This window comes from Aegilops tauschii, chromosome 4, assembly GCF_002575655.3.
Source record: "Aegilops tauschii subsp. strangulata cultivar AL8/78 chromosome 4, Aet v6.0, whole genome shotgun sequence".
Classification (NCBI taxonomy): Eukaryota; Viridiplantae; Streptophyta; class Magnoliopsida; order Poales; family Poaceae; genus Aegilops; species Aegilops tauschii.
The window spans coordinates 329,765,401-329,780,954 of NC_053038.3; positions in this window are offsets into that span (position 1 = coordinate 329,765,401).

Below are 15,554 nucleotides of genomic sequence, written 5' to 3' on the forward strand. Positions count from 1 at the left end.
TGCCCCAACCTTGTTTGTAAAGGCCCGGTCACCGCCTCCAAGGGCACCAATAGTGGAATCACGGCATCTCGCATTGTGTGAGGGCGTGAGGAGAATACGGTGGCCCTAGTGGCTTCTTGGGGAGCATTGTGCCTCCACACCGCTCCAACCGAGACGTACTTCCCCTCAAAAGGAAGGAACTTCGGTAACACATCCTCGTCTTCACCGGCTCCACTCTTGGTTATCTCGTGCCTTTACTTGTGCAAGCTTCTTTGTGTTATATCCCTTGCTTGCTTGTGTGCTTATTGTTGTTGCATCATATAGGTTGGCCACCTAGTTGCATATCTAGACAACCTACTTTGATGCAAAGTTTAAATTGGTAAAGAAAAGCTAAAAATTGTTAGTTGCCTATTCACCCCCCCTCTAGTCAACTATATCGATCCTTTCAATTGGTTCAGAGCCTCGGCTCTTTATTAAGGACTTTGTCGTCCGAAGAGTATGGTTGACACCGTAGACGGTGGTGAGGAGCACTCCGGTGTGAATCCAATCTCGTCTACGGCCGATGGGGGAACCGCGGTCTCTCGTGAGGAATTCAATGTGGCTTTGGACACATTGAAAACCTCCATGACGACCTAGGTTGAAAGCATGTTTAATAAATGCATAGAAGGGCTTAAATTATCCACCGCACCAATGAAAGTGGGTGATCCCACTAACAAGGTGACGGATGCTAACTCCGACAAGGGGGAAGCTACTAGTCAAAAGGCTCCTTCCAGTGGTAAAAATGGCACCGACATCTTTGCCCATGTGGAACCTCCGCTTGTTTATGGTGGACCGATTCCCTCCACTCATTTAAATCATGTCGGTCCTCCCCCAAAGATTGTGAAAAATGAGGACTTTGATTCTTGGGTTTATCTCTTTAAGCTTCATAGGAACGGTAACAGTAACAGTGATAGCAGTTTTCGAGGGGATCGCAACAGTTTTCGAGGGTAGAGTATTCAACCCAAATTTATAGATTCAACACAAGGGGAGCCAAAGAATATTTGAAGGTATTAGCAGCCGAGTTGTCAATTCAACCACACCTGGAGATTAATTATCTGCAACAAAGTGATCAGTAGCAAAGTAGTTTGATAGTTTCGATAGTAGTGACAGTAGCAACAGTAACAGTAACAGTGATAGCAGTAATTTTGTAGCAAGTGTAACAGTGATGATAGCAGTAGTAACTTAGCAGAAACAATATAAGATAAATTCGTAGGCAATTGATCGGTGACTTGTTTGATGATATTCATCATGAGACAGTTATAAACTAGGACGATACGGCACTAGCTCCAGTTCATCGATATAATGTAGGCATGTATTCCGTAAATAGTCATACGTGCTTTATTAAAAGAACTTCCATGGCATCTTTTGCCCTACCCTCCCGTGGCAGCGGGGTCCATATTGGAAACTAAGGGATATTAAGGCCTCCTTTTAATAGAAAACCATAACAAAGCATTAACACATAGTGAATAAGTGAACTGCTCAAACTACGGTCATCACCGGGAGTGGGCCCGGTTGTTGTCACTCTGGGGTTGCCGGATCATAACACGTAGTAGGTGACTATAACTTGCAAGATCGGATCTAAAACATGGATATAATGATGAATTCATAAACGGTTCAGATCTGAGTTCATGGCACCCGGGCCAAGAGTGACAAGCATTAAGCATGGCAAAGTCATAGCAACATCAATCTAAGAACATAGTGGATACTAGGGATCAAGCCCTAACAAAACTAGCTCGATTACATGATGAATCTCATCCAACTCCTCACCGACCAGCGAGCCTACGAAGGAATTACTCACTCCCGGTGGGGAGCATCATGGAATTGGCGATGGAGAAGGGTTGGTGATGACGAAGAACGAAGATCCCCCTCTCCGGAGCCCCAAATGGACTCCAGATCTGCCCTCCCGAGGAAGAACAGGGCTTGGCGGCGGCTCCATCTTGTGGATTGCGATAATTCTTTCTCCCTCATTTTTCTCCAAAAATAGGATTTTATAGCGTTGGAATCAGATTCTACGGGGCCACCAGGTGGGGACAACCCACCTGGGCGCGCCAGGAGAGGGGGAGCACCCTGGTGGGCTGTGCCCACCCAGACGCCCCTCTCCGGTAGGTCTTGGCTCCAGAAATTCTTATTATTGATATAAAAAAATCCTCGCAAAGTTTCGTTCCATTCCTACAACTTTCATTTCTGCACAAAAACAACACCATGGTAGTTCTGCTGAAAACAGCGTCAGTCCGGGGTTAGTTTCATTCAAATCATGCAAATTAGAGTCCAAAACAAGAGGAAAAGCGTTAGGAAAAGTAGATACGTTGGAGACGTATCAACTACACACACAACGAGGAGCAAGAGTATTGTACCAAGCTTTAGCATCACCCTTTAATGAGAACGGAAATAATTTGAGAATATAGTAATAGCGAGTTTTCTCATCATGAGTAAAAAGGGTGGCTATGTCATTCAACTTAGTAAGATGTGCCACAGCAGTTTCAGTTTCATAGCCATGGAAAGGACCAGATTCAACCAAAGTGATTAACTCTGGGTCGACAGAGAATTCACAATCGTTATCATCAATAAAGATAGGTGAAGTAGCAAACTTAGGATCATGTTGCATTCTAGCATTCAGAGATTTTTCTTTATACTTGCACAATAATTTCTCTAGATCATCTCTATCCTTAGAAGCAAGAATATCTCTAGTTGTCTCTTCATTCATAACATAACCTTCCGGTACCTTAGGCAATTCATATCTAGGAGGGATAATTCTAGTAGGTGTTTCAAGATTTTCAGTTGCAAGCTCATCATCAGATTCAACAACATCATGTTGTCTAACTCTAGCAATTTGTTCATCAAGAAAATCACCAAGTGGCACATCATTATCATCAAGCAAGGTTCTAGCATCATCATAAGTATCATTCATAGCAGAAGTAGCATCATCAATAACTTGCGACATATAAAGATTAATACCATGTGGTGGTGTTGCAAGTTTACTTATAACAGAAGGTGAATCTAAAGCAGAACTGGGTGGCAGTTCCTTACCTCCCCTCGTCTTAGTGGGATAAATCTTAGTCTTAGCATCCTTCAGATTCTTCATAATGATAAATTGATAATAATCCCAAGTGACTCAACAAATATAGCTATGCTCCCCGGCAATGGTGCCAGAAAAAGGTCTTGATAACCCACAAGTATAGGAGATCGCAACAGTTTTCGAGGGTAGAGTATTCAACCCAAATTTATAGATTCAACACAAGGGGAGCCAAAGAATATTTGAAGGTATTAGCAGCTGAGTTGTCAATTCAACCACACCTGGAGATTAATTATCTGCAGCAACGTGATCAGTAGCAAAGTAATATGATAGTTTTGACAGTAGTGACAACAACAATAGTAACGGTAACAGTGATAGCAGTAGTTTTGTAGCAAGTGCTACAGTAACGATAGCAGTAGTAACTTAGCAGGAACAATATAAGATAAATTCGTAGGCATTGGATCGGTGATTTGTTGGATGATATTCATCACGTGATAGTCATAACCTAGGGCGATACAGCACTAGCTCTAGTTCATAAATATAATGTAGGCATGTATTCCGTAAATAGTCATACGTGCTTATGGAAAGAACTTGCATGACATCTTTTGTCCTACCCTCCCGTGGCAGCGGGGTCCAACTGGAAACTAAGGGATATTAAGGCCTCCTTTTAATAGAGAACCGGAGCAAAGCATTAGCACACGGTGAATACATGAACTCCTCAAACTACGGTCATCGCCGGGAGTGGTCCTGACTATTGTCACTCCGGGGTTGCCGGATCATAATGCTACCTCTTGAGCATGCGTTGGTTTTCCCTTGAAGAGGAAAGGGTGATGCAGCAAAGTAGCGTAAGTATTTCCCTCAGTTTTTGAGAACCAAGGTATCAATCCAGTAGGAGGCCACACGCAAGTCCCTCGTACCTACACAAACAAATAAGAGCCTTGCAACCAACACAATAAAGGGGTTGTCAATCCCTTCACGGCCACTTGCAAAAGTGAGATCTGATAGAGATGATAAGATAATATTTTTGGTATTTTTATGATAAAGATTAAAAGTAAAGAATGCAAAATAAACGGCGACAGAAATAGCTAGTTGACGGAAGATTAATATGATGGAAAATAGACCCGGGGGCCATAGGTTTCACTAGTGGCTTCTCTCAAGATAGCATAAGTATTACGGTGGGTAAACAAATTACCGTCGAGCAATTGATAGAAAAGTGCATAATTATGAGAATATCTAGGCACGATCATGTATATAGGCATCACGTCCGCGACAAGTAGACCGAAACAATTCTGCATCTACTACTATTACTCCACACATCGACCGCTATCCAACATGCATCTAGAGTATTAAGTCCATAAGAACAGAGTAACACATTAGGCAAGATGACATGATGTAGAGGGATAAACTCAAGCAATATGATATAAACCCCATCTTTTTATCCTCGATGGCAACAATACAATACATGTCGTTTCCCCTACTGTCACTGGGATCGAGCAACGCAAGATTGCACCCAAAGCTAAGCACTTCTCCCATTGCAAGAAAGATCAATCTAGTAGGCCAAACCAAACTGATAATTCGAAGAGACTTGCAAAGATAACCAATCATACATAAAATAATTCAGAGAAGATTCAAATATTGTTCATAGATAATCTTGATCATAAACCCACAATTCATCGAATCTCGACAAACACACCGCAAAAAGAATTACATCGAATAGATCTCCAAGAAGATCGAGGAGAACTTTGTATTGAGATCCAAAGAGAGAGAAGAAGCCATCTAGCTAATAACTATGGACCCGAAGGTCTGAGGTAAACTACTCACACATCATGAGAGGCTATGCTTTGTCAGTTACTTAATGCTTTGCCTGATGAAAACTAGAAGAACACGCTTTCACAAAGCAATCTTTTTTGCACGCATCCTAGCGGTTATTTCTTTGCATTCATCAATGGAAATTCTCATAGCTTTGAGAGACTCATTGATGTCATGCTTAGGTGGAATAGATCTAAGTTTCAAAGATTTAACATCAAGAGAAATTCTATCCACGTTCCTAGCCAACTCATCAATCTTAGGCAATTTTTCTTCAAGCAAAGCATTGAAATTCTTTGGAGAAATCATAAATACTTTAACACTAGTCTCAAAACCAGAGGGCATCTTATTAAAATTTCCATAAGAGTTGTTGTAGGAATTACCATAATTATTAGAGGAATTACTAGGGTATGACCTAGGATTAAAGTTTCCTCTATAAGTGTTGTTACCAAAATTGTTCCTACCAACAAAATTCACATCCATAGATTCATTATTATTCTCAATCAAAGTAGACAAAGGCATATCATTGGGATCAGAATAAACACTCTTATTAGCAAAAAAATTCATAAGTTCATCCATCTTTCCACTCAAAACATTAATCTCTTCTATTACATGCACATTTTTACTAGTAGATCTTTCAGTGTGCCATTGAGAATAATTAACCATAATATTATCTAGGAGTTTAGTAGCTTCTCCTAAAGTGATTTCCATAAAAGTGCCTCCCGCGGTCGAATCTAAAAGATTTCTAGAAGCAAAATTCAATCCGGCATAAATTTTTTGTATAATCATCCATAAATTTAAACCATGTGTAGGGCAATTACGTATCATCAATTTCATCCTCTCCCAAGATTGTGCAACATGCTCATGATCAAGTTGCTTAAAATTCACAATATCATTTCTAAGAGAGATGATCTTAGCGGGAGGAAAATACTTAGAGATAAAAGCATCTTTGCACTTATTCCATGAATCAATACTATTTTTAGGCAAAGACGAAAACCAAGCTTTAGCACGATCTCTAAGCAAAAAAGGAAATAGCTTCAATTTAACAATATCATTATCCACATCTTTCTTATTTTGCATATCACACAAATCAACAAAGTTGTTTAGATGGGTAGCGGCATCTTCACTAGGAAGGCCGGCGAATTAATCTTTCATGACAAGATTCAACAAGGCAGCATTGATTTCACAAGATTCAGCATCGGTAATAGGAGCAATCGGGGTGCTAAGAAAATCATTGTTGTTGGTATTGGAAAAATCACACAATTTAGTATTATCTTGAGCCATCGTGACAAGCAAGCAATCCAACACACAAGCAAACAAGAAGCAAGCGAAAAAGAGGCGAACGGAAAGAGAGGGCGAATAAAACGGCAAGGGTGAAGTGGGGGAGAGGAAAACGAGAGGCAAATGGCAAATAATGTAATGCGAGGGATAAGAGTTTGTGATGGGTACTTGGTATGTCTTGACTTGTGCGTAGACTCCGCAGCAACGGCGCCAGAAATCCTTCTTGCTACCTCTTGAGCATGCGTTGGTTTTCCCTTGAAGAGGAAAGGGTGATGCAGCAAAGTAGCGTAAGTATTTCCCTCAGTTTTTGAGAACCAAGGTATCAATCCAGTAGGAGGCCACACGCAAGTCCCTCGTACCTACACAAACAAATAAGAACCTTGCAACCAATGCGATAAAGGGGTTGTCAATCCCTTCACGGCCACTTGCAAAAGTGAGATCTGATAGAGATGATAAGATAATATTTTTGGTATTTTGAAGATAAAGATTAAAAGTAAAGAATGCAAAATAAACGGCGACAGAAATAGCTAGTTGACGGAAGATTAATATGATGGAAAATAGACCCCGGGGCCATAGGTTTCACTAGCGGCTTCTCTCAAGATAGCATAAGTATTACAGTGGGTGACCAAATTACTGTCGAGCAATTGATAGAAAAGTGCATAATTATGAGAATATCTAGGCATGATCATGTATATAGGCATCACGTCCGCGACAAGTAGACCGAAACGATTCTGCATCTACTACTATTACTCCACACATCGACCGCTATCCAGCATGCATCTAGAGTATTAAGTTCATAAGAACAGAGTAACGCATTAGGCAAGATGACATGATGTAGAGGGATAAACTCAAGCAATATGATATAAACCCCATCTTTTTATCCTCGATGGCAACAATACAATACGTGTCGTTTCCCCTACTGTCACTGGGATCGAGCAACGCAAGATTGAACCCAAAGCTAAGCACTTCTCCCATTGCAAGAAAGATCAATCTAGTAGGCCAAACCAAACTGATAATTCGAAGAGACTTGCAAAGATAACCAATCATACATAAAAGAATTCAGAGAAGATTCAAATATTGTTCATAGATAATCTTGATCATATACCCACAATTCATCGGATCTCGACAAACACACTGCAAAAAGAATTACATCGAATAGATCTCCAAGAAGATCGAGGAGAACTTTGTATTGAGATCCAAAGAGAGAGAAGAAGCCATCTAGCTAATAACTATTGACCCGAAGGTCTGAGGTAAACTACTCACACATCATCGGAGAGGCTATGGTGTTGATGTAGAAGCCCTCCGTGATTGATTCCCCCTCCGGCAGAGCGCCGGAAAAGGCCCCAAGATGGGATCTCACGGGTACAGAAGGTTGCGGCGGTGGAAATAGGGTTTCGTGGTGCTCCTCGATGGTTTCGGGGTATATGGGTATATATAGGAGGAAGAAGTAGGTCGATGGAGCTGCGAGGGGCACATGAGGGTGGGGGGCGCGCCCAAGGGGGCAGGCGCGCCTCCCTCCCTCGTGGCCTCCTCGATTGTTTCTTGACATCCACTCCAAGTCCTCTAGATCACGTTTATTCCAAAAATCACTCTCCCGAAGGTTTCATTCCGTTTGATATTCCTTTTCTGTGAAACACTGAAATAGGCAAAAAAAACAGCATTTGCACCGGGCCTTTGGTTAGTAGGTTAGTCCCAAAAATAATATAAAAGTGTATAATAAAGCCCATTAAACATCCAAAACAGATAATATAATAGCATGGAACAATAAAAAATTATAGATACGTTGGAGACGTATCACATAACACGTAGTAGGTGACTATAACTTGCAAGATCGGATCTAGAACATGGATATAATGGTGATAACATAAACGGTTCAGATCTGAAATCATGGCACCCGGGCCCAAAGTGACAAGCATTAAGCATGGCAAAGTCATAGCAACATCAATCTCAGAACATAGTGGATACTAGGGATCAAGCCCTAACAAAACTAACTAGATTACATGATGAATCTCATCCAACTCCTCACCGACCAGCGAGCCTACGAAGGAATTACTCACTCCCGGTGGGGAGCATCATGGAATTGGCGATGGAGAAGGGTTGACGATGACGAAGAACGAAGATCCCCCTCTCCGGAGCCCCAAACGGACTCCAGATCTGGCCTCCCGATGAAGAACATGAGGTGACGGCGGCTCTGTCTTGTGGATCGCGATAATTCTTTCTCCTTGATTTTTTCTGGAAAGATAGGATTTTATAGCGTCATTTTAAGGGTTTGCGGGGCCACCAGGTGGGGACAACCCACCTGGGCGCGCCTGGGGGGGGGGGCAGGCGCGCCCTGGTGGGTTGTGCCCACCCAAGTGCCCCCCTCAGGTGGCTCTTGGCTCCAGAAATTCTCTTTTATTGTATAAAAATCCTCGCAAAGTTTTGTTCCATTATGAGAACTTATATTTCTGCAAAAAAACAACACCATGGTAGTTCTGTTGAAAACAGCGTCAGTCTGGGGTTAGTTTCATTCAAATCATGCAAATTAGAGTCCAAAACAAGAGGAAAAGCGTTCGGAAAAGTAGATACGTTGGAGACGTATCAGTGGGTCGGGCCGAGGACCCCATGCCGGTTCACCAACGGGCCATATCAAGGCGCCCCGTGGCACGCAGAAGGAATAATTCCAAAGACTTGGTGCATACTCCAAGACATAGGTGTCTTCTACAACACAATTACCTTATATGTAGCCGACCTTGCTGTAACCTTTGACCCACCCAGTATCTATACAAACCAGGGGGAAGTGCTCGTGGACATCATTATCGATCTCATGGTAGATCAACATGTACTTTGTACTCCATCCCAAGTCAATACAACACAAGTAGGACATAGTGTATTATCTCCTTGAAGAGCTTGAAGCTGGGTAAAAACCCCTTGTCTTGTTCCCATCGCATCTAATCTACTAGCTTGAGACCCCCTACTCGAGATCGGCCAGAATTGACCCCGTCACCAGGCGAGCAGGGTCAGCTTCTTACAAGACCATCTCATGACACTCCCCTTCAAAATAGTTTGACCAACTCACATTGTGCACCTGTTGTTCCTGCTCCATTACCCATCAGCCCGCCTCCACGATGTGATGCTTCACTTGTTCTTTGCCTACCAAGATGGGGTAGAAAATGCCCACAGAAATTCCTCGACCTCGTTCATGGTAGGAGGCGGCAACGACGGGGCATCAATGATAGGAACTAGCCCTTTCTCTTGCCGTGGGACTTGCTTACCCAGCTCCACAGGTGCACCGACGGGAAAGACTCCAACAACATTGTTTGACATGTGTCGGGCTGTTTCGTTCGCGCTTGTGCTACTTGTGAGTTGCATTGGGATTTCCCCCAAAGAAGAGGGGAGATGAAGTATAGTAGAGATAAGTATTTTCCTCAGTGAGAACTGATAACCAAGGTTTATCAAACTAATAGGGGAACCACGCAAATTCCCATCTTCGGCACCTGCACACACAAAAGTAAATACTTGCAACCAATGCTAGAAAGAGGGTTGTCAATCCCCTTGAACTCGTTACTTGCAAGGATCAAATCTTGTATAGGTACATGGATAAATTGCAAAGTAAAATAAAAGGTAAATAAATTAAAGCAAAGTATTTTTGGATTTTATAGTATGATTAAAGTAGACCCGGGGGCCATAGTTTTCACTAGAGGCTTCTCTCTCTAACACATAGCATATGGTGGGTGAACAAATTACTGTTGGTCAATTGATAGAAAAGTGCATAGTTATGATGTTATTCACGGCAATGATCATGTATGTAGGCACCACATCCGAGACAAGTAGACCGACTCCTGCCTGCATCTACTACTATTACTCCACCAATCGACCGCTATCCGACATGCATCTATGGTATTAAGTTCATGAAACACGGAGTAACGCCTTAAGCAAGATGACATGATGTAGACAAAGTAAATACAATCAATATGAATAAAGCCTGTCGTTTTATCCTTAATGGTAACAATACAAATTAAATACGTGTCTTGTCCCCTTATTTCACTGGGATATAGAACACCACAAGATTGAACCCATTACAAAGCACCTCTCCCACTGAAGATAAATCAATCTAGTTGGCCAAACCAAACAGATAGATCGGAGATAAATACAAAGCTATAACAATCATAATAAAGTTCAGAAAAGACTCAGTTACTTTCAATGAATAATCTGGTCATAAACCCACAATTCATTGGATCCCAACAAACACACCGCAAAATAAGATTACATTGGAAATAACTCCAAGAAGATCGAGGAGCACATAGTATTGAAGATCAAAGAGAGATAAGAAGCCATCTAGCTACTACCTATGGACTCGTAGGACTGTGGTGAATTACTCACGCATCATTGGAAGGCAACAAGGATGATGTAGAAGCCCTCCGTGATCGATTCCCCCTTCGGTAGAGTACTAGAAAAGGCCTCCAGATGGGATAACGAAAGAACAGAAGCTTGTGGCGGCGGAAAAAGTGTTTTGGGTGGCTCTCTGTTGGTTTGGGCATATTTGAGAATTTATAGAGGCAGAATTAGGTAAAACGGAGTTGCATGGGAGTCACGAGTTCAGGGGGCGCGCCTGGTGAGCTCGTGACTCTCCCGTAAGGCTTATGGCCTCCTCCTGAACCTTCTAGGGTCCTTATGGTCCAAGAAAAACCACCGTAAAGTTTCATCGTGTTTGGACTTCGTTTGGTACTGATTTTCTGAAAAAGGCAAAAACAAGCAAAAAACAGGAACTGACACCGGGCACTAGGTTAATAGGTTAGTCCCAAAAAATGCTATAAAATACCATATAAATGCATATAAAGCATCCAAGATTGATAATATGATAGCATGAAACAATAAAAATTAGAGATACGTTGGAGACATATTATCATGCCGGGCAGGCACGGGAGCCCGACGTTAGGCTGGTAGTGGTCGGTGTCAGTGATGGCCTAGTGACATTAGCTTGCGCCATAGTGGGGGCGGGCGGTTCAACGGCATGCAACTTTCCTTGGTTTCCATCGAGTGCGGTGATACGTTCTCATCGTATCTATAATTTTTGATTGTTTCATGCCAATATTCTACAACTTTCATATATTCTTGGCAACATTTTATATTATTTTTGGGACTAACATATTGATCTAGTGCCCAGTGCAAGTTCCTATTTGTTGCATGTTTTTGCTTCGCAGAATATCCATATCAAACAAAGTCCAAACGTGATAAAAATTTACGGAGATTTATTTTGGAATATATGTGATTTTTGGGAAGAAGAATCAATGCAAGACTGTGCTCAAGGGCCCCACGAGCCACCAGGGTGCGCCCAGGGGGTAGGGCGCGCCGTGGTGGCTTGTGAGTCCCTCGTAAGGCGGTTGCAGCCCTTCTTTTGCCACAATAAAGATAATATCTGGAAAAAATCATGTTAAAATTTCAGCCTAATTGGAGTTACGGATCTCCGAGAAATTAAGAAATGGTTTTTGGCCAGAAAATAGGAATGCAAAACAGAAGAGAACAGAGAGAGATCCAATCTCGGAGGGGCTCTTGCCCCTCCGCCTCCATGGCGGCCATGGACCAGAGGGAGAACTCTCCTCCCATCTAGGGTGGAGGCCAAGGAAGAAGAAGAAGGAGGGGGGCTCTCTCCTCCTCTCTCTCCTTGTGGCGCGAGAACGCCGCCGGGGCAATCATTGTGACGGCGATATACACCAACAACTTCGTCGCCGTCATAACCAACTCTCTCCCCTTCTATGCAGCGGTGTAACACCTCTTCTCCCTGATTTAATCTCTACTTAAACATGGTGTTTAATGCTATATATTATTATCCAATGATGTATGACCATGCTATGATGTTTGAGTAGATTTTTTTTGTCCTATGGGTTGATTGATGATCGTGATTGGTATGAGCTGTATGTTTTATTTTGGTGCTGCCCTATGGTGCCCTCCGTGTCGCGCAAGCGTGAGGGATTCCCGTTGTAGGGTGTTGCAATACGTTCATGATTCGCTTATGGTGGGTGGCGAGAGTGACAGAAGCTTATACCCGAGTAAGGGGGTTGTTGCGTATGGGAGTAAAGAGGACTTGGTACTTAATGCTATGGTTAGGTTTTACCTTAATGATCTTTGGTAGTTGCGGATGATTGCTAGAGTTCCAATCATAAGTGCATATGATCCAAGTACGGAAAGTATGTTAGCTCATGCCTCTCCCTCATATAAAATTGCAATAATGATTACCGGTCTAGTTATCGATTGCCTATGGGCAAATCCTTCTCTTGTGTTACAAAATTCTTTCTACTAAACAATTAACTATTATTATCTTGCAATTTACTCATAGTTCTATTCTCTCTAAGTACTTCTAGTTTTATTCTTGCAAACCTATCCTATCACCTACAAAATAGTTTCATAGTTGTTCTATGTAAAGCGAACGTTATATGTGCTAGAGTTGTATCCGTGGTCGATAGAACTTGAAGGGAATATAAATCCTACCTTTAGCTCCTTGTTGGGTTCGACACTCTTATTTACCGAAAAATCTACAATTGATCCCCTATACTTGTGGGTTATCATGTGGTCGTGTGCCTGCGCGTGCGTTTGTGGTGGGGCCCGTCCTGCCGGGACCCCGATCGGCTATCCCACCCATGGATCCGATGGTGACGCGGTTCAGATTCAGTGTCATGATGGGTGACTGAGGTGGGTTTGCTCCTTTCGGAAGTAACCTATTGTATCCCTAAAACAAGTTTCGCTCCTTGCTACCTATCTGGCTCGTGCTTAGGTGGGGTTGTGGTAGTTCGGTCCTTTCTCGCCCTTCTCACAAAACTGCCTTACTACTGCATAGGTTAACTTCGTGCTTTCAGATGGTTCGCTAAAAACTTCTTTCTAATAGCTTTTCTTACCTTTTAAAGTTTGCTTGGCTTCTTTTTGCTTATTCATAGATGTCTCATGAACCAGAACCAAATGGGGGAAGTGTTTGGCAATTTTATAGTTAAATACCACTCATGGACTCATGCATTATTGAATAAGCAAGCATTAAGCGGTAACATGAATGTGCTACTATACTCTAAACTCATATCGCCTTTGGGGATGAATTGGAATTGATAAATCGTATGTAAACATGTGCCAACTCAAGCCACTTGATCACTTTGGAGGAGAATGCCATGTCAACATACTAATCGGGTGGCCCTAGACTTGTTTGTTACGTACGGAACAACGTTGAGGCGTTGTAGACCTTGCGGTTCTGGTCCATCAAATGGGGGCTTAAAATGGGTGGAATCCAATTGGGAAGAGCGAACATTTACTTATACCTATAATGAGTCAGTGGTGCCTCCCTGCAGGGTTAAATCTTTTCGAAAAGCCATGTCCGCGATTATGGATGACCTGGATCTTGGTAACAGTTCGTAGAGCAACGTCAACCTAATAATTAAAACTTGCCAACATGTGTTCCTTGACCGTCTCTTCTTCATGGGTCATACAAAGGGAAGTACAAGGTAGTGTTATGTTTGCGTAGGAAGGTGAATAGGATGATTAGTTCGCGAGTTACCTTGATTCAGATTACGCTCCTAGCTTTATCTATTTAGACGTAAGTTGTAGTTAATGCTTAGTGCTTGGAGCTTCACCACTTACCATTTCCTCACCCATATGTATTGTTAGTGCTAATACCCTTAGTATGAGACTTGTTGAGTATTTTGTACTCACCCTTGTCAGATCAACAACTTGCAGAGTTCTACAATTGCGATGCTGAGATAGGTTGATATTATGTTCAGTTCGATTACCACACAGAGTAGAATAGTGGATTTCGGCCAGCAGCCTGGAACCAACGGGAGGGATCACCCGCTTTATGTTTTCCGCCTCTTAGGCAAATGTGGATTTTGTCTTTATCCAGAGTTATGATGCCTTCCGCTGTGTTAATGTAGTGTTGAACCAATTGGTCTCTAAGTGTAATGAATTTGGATCGTGTCACTTGTATGCTCTACTTATATATATTAAGTTGCATCTTTGATAGTGAAAATGTTGTGATATTCAATTTGTAAAGTCCGCTACACATGACAATGTGTGTATGATATGAAGTCAAATGTTACTTCGGTACTATATGCGCTTCTATTCTAGAAATGGATCAAAAGGTCTATATTTAGAATAGTACCGCATATGAGGCCTTACATACCCCATCCACTTCCTCCATTGTTCAACTTCTCCAAGAGATATACTTCAAGATTTGACCTCCAAATAGTCTTTAGGAATTTGACCCTTCTAATTACTTAGTTAACAATCAATTACAACACAACCAACACACTCACACATGCAACTCTACTCTCAAGGAAACAATTGAGGGATGCACAATATTCATGGGTATTTCTGTATGATCAAGATATGACTTAACTTATTCCTAGTCATCATTGAGAAACTCTTCCGTCAACTTTGGATACCCTACAACTGGAGAATAATTTCTTGGTACGTAACCAACCAACCAAATGTAAGGGCTAAAATGAAAACATGCCCTAACATGTGATAAACGTTCCCCTAGGCAAATCTAGGGTGATGGGAGAATCAAACTTGGTTTGTATGGAATAATATGGATTTGTAGTTTAAGTCATTCCTAGAGTTTGGTCCTGTGCTATCAATCCAAGGTTTGTCTTACAAAAAGATCATGTTCATAATATAGATTCATCATATGCAAGATCATGTGTATAATCCAAAGTACTTCTCCTTTCTTAAAACTAGAGTCCAAATCCAAATATATATCCTTGCTATAATCATGGTCCAAATACAACATACTTATTTATGCAAAATCCATATTGAGTTTATAATGAATCCAAAAGCATTTTGCTCCAATTATATATGGAGTTTTCACATATTAGGTCCATGGCTAGAGGTTGATGGACCGATAGAGTTCAAGAGCCATTATGTAAAATGGCACAGTCTTGACTCTCCAAGAGTAAGGAATATCTCTAGAGAAAAAGATTTAGCTCAAAATCAATTTGAATTTGAATCAATGGAGAAGGACTGGGTCCAAAGAGCTGGCAACTAAGTTTACAAATGCTAAAGGGATGGTATGGTCACAATATCAAAATTTGCAAAAGGAATTCTTTTGAAAATAATTTCCACACTGAAGCTATGATCAAAATACACCCAAAATCCTCATTTTGAAATATGAACACCCCAATTTTTCCTAAGCATGCCATTGGTTCCTACATGTCTTAAGGATTTCTTGGATATCAAATTTACCAAAAATGGATCTGTGGAACTCAAGATATGACATATATGCCCAAAAACGTATTTGAAATTTTGAATATTTGCGAAACATCCAAATGGGTGATCCAAAGGTACATCTGGATTCTACTAGTTCTAAGGATTCCGGAAATATAAGTTTCATAAATTTGGCCAAACAAAATGGAAGATATGATTTTCTAAAGTTTATGCTATTTTTATGTCTAAAATAAACATAAAATAGAAATTAGAAAAT